Source organism: Triticum aestivum, chromosome 1A (genome assembly GCF_018294505.1).
Source record: "Triticum aestivum cultivar Chinese Spring chromosome 1A, IWGSC CS RefSeq v2.1, whole genome shotgun sequence".
Taxonomy (NCBI): domain Eukaryota; kingdom Viridiplantae; phylum Streptophyta; class Magnoliopsida; order Poales; family Poaceae; genus Triticum; species Triticum aestivum.
The window spans coordinates 165,295,725-165,301,548 of NC_057794.1; positions in this window are offsets into that span (position 1 = coordinate 165,295,725).

Consider the following 5,824-nt stretch of genomic DNA (forward strand, 5'->3'; position numbering starts at 1 on the left):
TAAGTGCTTGAACAAACTTTGAAAAAAAAGAGTTCGGCGAGGAAGTCGACTAACAGAGTAATGTCTGTAGGTATGCTCACAGGTCGTGCTGCAGAGGAGATGCCCGATTCTATGGGTGACCTTCTTCCCGAACTCATGCAACTGCACGAGCGAATTCGGCAGGCGATGCGAGGTGTTTCCCAAGCCTTATGGCCTGCCCACTCCATGCCCGAGGGCCTTGGAGGGCTTGCGGAGAAGCTGAAGGGAGCTCAGCGGCGCTTCCGGTTGTGGAAGATATCGGCCTGCCGACAAGGCGCTAGGGAAGCCTGGGCCATGGTGAAGACCCGCTTTACGAAGTCTGACCCAAACCACATGGCCGAGGTCGGACCAGTGGGGCCTGACGGGAAGGAGATCCCCGTGAGCTTAGTATACGGCCAAGTAGAGTTGGCCGCGAAGTATTACCAGCAGGACTGTAAATTAGACAGCCTGTTAGATGGTATAGAAGAGGAATACAATTAGTCAGAATGACTATGTAATTTTGAATTGACATGTGTAATGCCTTCTAGCCGGATTGTAGATCGTTTGTCGTTGCCGACCTTTTCGCTTCAACCTCGGGACCTGACGGTCCGGAGTGTGTCCGAATACCATAGCGGTTATATAAGAACCGTGGTATGCGTGGAGACCAGGCGTAGGGGTCATTAGTGCTTTATCAGACAAGTGCCCAACTAGTTATGTTATATTACATGGTTAGTAAGAAACATCTTCCAGAGAGAATAGTTCCATTAGGGGTTCCTTTCGCAGGGAGGCATGCCCTAAAGTGCATGTCCGGACTGCATAAAAAGACGCAGAAAAAAGCATCTAGGGGCGCATAATATGAGTAACAATATCATCTTTTATCTCACCGACCGAATATTCCCTTAAGAATGCTAGCTTTCGGCTTCACCCAGTCTGAGGTACACATCCGGCTGACCCGGTAGTAACAATCACAGAGGTGCTCCCTTTACCGCCTAGCCGAACAATCGGGAACGTAGGGGTAAGCACAGGAGCTAGGCAACCCAGCTTGGCCAAAACTTAATTCATATCGATGCATATAATGGTGAAGAAAAAGGTATATTTGGAAGTTTGACGCATGTGTTGGGCGTGAAGCCTGTATAAATAAGCTTATGTTAAAGAAGCTCCTAGGTTTAATGAGCGCGAGTGGCGCGTCACTAGATGAGCCTTTAAGGGCTATAAAGGAAAAGAGGGGAAGGAGAGAAATGTAAGACAGAAAAATGCAAAAAATGGACAGAGGAAGGAGACGAACACAGAGTTCGGCACTAGGCATAGAATCTTCGGAGACGGGTGGCGTTCCATGGGTTCGTCTCGAGTCGGTTATCCGATGCATCTCACAGGCGGTATGCCCTGCCAGTCAGGACTTGGTCGATTATGAATGGACCTTCCCAGTTGGGCTCTAGTTTGTCCTTTTTCCTATCCGGCAGGCGTAGAACTAGTTCGCCAACATTGTAATTTTTGGCCCGTACTTCTCTGCTTTGATATCTTCGGGCCTGCTGTTGATAAAATGCGGAACGGGCTTTTGCCACGTCACGCTCCTCCTCCAGGGCGTCCAAGTTGTCCTGCCGATCGAGCTCGGCTTATCTTTCTTCGTACATGCGCACTCTAGGTGAGTCATGAATTATGTCACAGGGCAGAACTGCCTCTGCGCCGTACACCATAAAAATGGTGTGTATCCGGTGGTGCGATTTGGCGTGGTCCGCAGCCCCCATAGCACGGAGTCGAGCTCCTCTACCCAGTGCGTGTTAGATTCCTTGAGGTACCGCACCATTCTGGGTTTAATGCCACTCATGCTAAGACCATTTGCACGTTCGACCTGGCCGTTGGTTTGTGGGTGATAGACGGAAGCATAATCGAGCTTGATGCCCATGTTTTTGCACCAGAGTTTTACCTCGTCGGTGGTAAAGTTTGTACCGTTATCGCTTATGATGCTGTGGGGGACGCCATAACGGTGTACAACCCCGGATATGAAGTCTATCACAGGTCCGGATTCGGCCGTTTAAACAGGCTTGGCTTCTATCCATTTGGTGAATTTATCCACCATGACCAGTAAGTATTTTTTTCCTATCGGTCCCACCTTTAAGGGGTCCGACCATGTCAAGCCCCCAGACCGCAAAAGGCCAGGTGATGGGTATAGTTTGGAGTGCGGTGGGTGGCATATGGCTTTGGTTGGCAAAAAGTTGGCAACCAGCGCATCGTTGGACTAGGTCCTGAGCGTCTGCCCGGGTCGTCGGCCAATAAAAGCCTGTACGGAAAGCCTTGCTAACAAGGGACCATGCAGCGGCGTGGTGACCACCGAGTCCGGCATGAATTTCAGCCAGAAGGTTCCGCCCTTCCTCTTCGGAGATGCACCTTTGAAGGACTCCGGTAGTGCTTTTCTTATAAAGCTCTCCCTCATGGACTCTATAGGCTTTAGATCGCCACACTATGCAGCGGGCCTCGTTTTGGTCCTCCGGGAGTTCCTGCCTAGTAAGGTAGGCTAGGAATGGTTCTGTCCACGGGGCGATGACCGCCATTATTACGTGGGCTGAAGGTGTAATTTCATTGGCAGAGCCTCCAATTGTGTCAGATTGTTCGGCGTCGAGTGGTGCGGCTGGGTCTGGGCTGTTATTTGAGGGTTCCCCCTCCCATGCTATGGATGGCTTGAACAATCTTTCCAAAAAGATGTTGGGGGACTGCATCGCGTTTTGCTCCGATGCGTGCCAGGACGTCCGCTGCTTGATTGTTTTCTCGGGCTATATGGTGAAACTCTAGCCCTTCGAACCGAGCTGACATTTTTAGGACGGCGTTGCGGTAAGCTGCCATTTTTGGGTCCTTGGCATCGAAGTCTCCATTTATTTGGGATATCGCGAGGTTTGAATCCCCGCGTACCTCTAGGCGCTGCATACCCATGGATACTGCTATCCGGAGACCATGTAGGAGGGCCTCATATTCGGCTGCATTGTTGGAATCCATGTACATGATTTGGAGCACATATTGGACTGTGTCTCCTGTGGGGGACGTCGGGACAATGCCAGCCCCCAGTCCGGCCAACATTTTGGATCCGTCGAAATGCATAATCCAGTTTGAAAATGTGCCGTACTCTTTAGGGAGCTCGGCCTCCGTCCATTCTGCGACGAAGTCGGCCAAAACTTGCGATTTAATAGCTTGACGTGGCTTATAGGTTATATCGAACGGGAGAAGCTCGATGGCCCATTTTGCAATCCGGCCCGTTGTCTCGCGGTTGTTGATAATATCGTTGAGTGGTACTTCCGTGGCTACTGTTATGCAACACTCTTGAAAGTAGTGTCGTAGCTTCCGGGATGCCATGAATACCGCGTATGCAATCTTTTGATAATGCGGGTACCGTGATTTGCATGGAGTGAGGACAGTGGATACGTAGTAGACCGGCCTTGAAGGGGGGATTTGTGTCCATCTGTTTCCCGCTCGACAACGAGCACTGCGCTGACAACTTGATGTGTTGCTGCAATGTACAATAACATTGGTTCGCCGGTGTTCGGCGCGGCCAGGACTGGGTTTGTTGCCAATATGGCTTTTATTTCATCAAGTCCGGCCGTGGCGGCCTCCGTCCACTCGAAGTGTTCGGTGCACCAAAGGAGGCGATAGAGGGGTAGTGCCTTTTCTCCCAAGCGGGAGATGAAGCGGCTTAAAGCCGCCATGCATCCGGTTAATTTTTGTATTTGTTTGAGGTCCTTTGGGATATCCAATTGTGACAAAGCTCGGATCTTGGCTGGATTTGCTTCAATTCCTCTACCAGATACAATGAAGCCCAAGAGCTTTCCGGCTGGAACGTCGAAGACACATTTTTCCGGGTTGAGCTTGATGTCATATTTTCGGAGGTTATCGAATGTAAGCCTCAAGTCGTCTACTAGAGATTCGACATGTCTTGATTTGACGACCACATCATCAACATACGCCTCCACTGTTTTGCCGATCTGATTTACCAGACATGTCTGGATCATGCGTTGATATGTTGCGTCGGCGTTTTTCAGCCTGAAGGGCATTGTGTTGAAGCAGAATGGGCCGTATGGTGTGATGAATGCTGTTGCGGCTTGGTCTGATTGTGCCATCTTGATTTGATGGTATCCGGAGTATGCGTCGAGGAAACAGAACGAGTCGTGTCCTGCGGTGGCATCGATAATTTGATCGATACGGGGGAGGGGGAAGGGATCCTTTGGGCAAGCCTTGTTGAGGTCTTTAAAATCGACACACAGGCGCCAGGATTTGTCCTTCTTTGGTACCATCACCAGGTTTGCTAGCCAGTCCGGATGTTTTATGTCTCTAATGAATCCGGCCTCCAATAGCTTGGCTAGCTCCTCTCCCATAGCCTGTCTCTTGGGTTCGGAAAAACGCCGAAGGGCTTGTTTGACAGGTTTGAATCCTTTTAGGATATTTAAGCTGTGTTCGGCCAACCTGCGTGGGATCCCTGGCATGTCTGAAGGGTGCCAGGAGAAAATGTCCCAGTTCTCTCGTAGGAACTCTCGCAGTGTGGCGTCTACATCAGGGTTCAGTCGTGCCCCGATGGAAGCTGTTTTATTGGGGTCCGTTGGATGGACCTGGAATTTGACTATTTCGTCAGCTGGCTTGAAGGTTGTGGATTTGGATCTCTTATCGTGTATCACATCATCCCTGTTAACCGTGGAGCGCAGCGCAGTCAGTTCCTCGGCCGCTAAGGCTTCGGATAGTGCCTCAAGGGCTAATGTGGCCGTCTTGTTTTCGGCGTGGAGTGCTACATCCGGATCACTAGCTAGAGTGATAATTCCGTTCGGCCCGGGCATCTTAAGCTTCATGTACCCGTAATGGGGTATTGCTTGGAAGATTGAGAATGCTTCCCGTCCCAGTAAAGCGTGATATCCGCTTTTGAACGGGGCCACCTAAAACGTGACTTCTTCGGACCTATAATTATCCGGTGTGCCGAACACCACATCTAGTGTGATTTTTCCTGTGTAGCGCGCTTCCCAACTGGAGATTATTCCTCTAAAGGTTGTGCTGGTTCGCCTGATGCGGTTCCAGTCTATTTCCATTTTTTGAAGGGTTTCCTCATAAATGAGGTTCAGTCCGCTGCCTCCATCCATGAGCACCTTTGTGAGGCGAAAGTCGTCCACTATGGGACTGAGGACCAATGCGACTGGTGCTCGGGCTGTACGGAATCTAGGTTCATCACTTGCGTTGAAGGTAATAGCAGTGTCGCTCCATGGATTTATTGTTGCAACTTGATAGACTTCGGCGAGGCTGCGGAGTGTTCTTTTTCGCATACTGTTTGATGCGAAAGTCTCAAAGACTATGAGAACGGTACTGGTGTCCTCGGGCTGGCTTTCTTTGGCCTCCAGAATTAAGAGGTCCTTGCCAATTTTGGCCACCTGCCGGAGTATCCAACATGCTCTAAGGCTGTGAGTTGGTGTGGCGTCCTTTGTACTGTGGATTCTATAGGGTCCATCAAGCCACCTTTCCAGTACGGTTCCATGCCCTGTAGAGGGTTTTGGCTTTTTGGTGTTTATCCCGGGTGTCCTATGATGATGCACCCTCTTAGTTCGGACGGGATTTCTATTCAAGGCCGGATTATCCCAAAATTTTATTTCGGTTTTCCAGGCGCTTTCCATCGCACAGTATTTTTGTACTATGGACGCCAAGTCAGCGAAGCATGTAATATCACGACGACTTATAGTGTTAAGGATTCCCTCGTCCGTCCAATTATTGCAGAAAATTGAGATTGCTTCTCCCTCGTGGCAATCCTTTATCCTGTTCATAACCAGGAGGAATCTGGCCCAGTAATGATGTACTGTTTCCTCGGGCC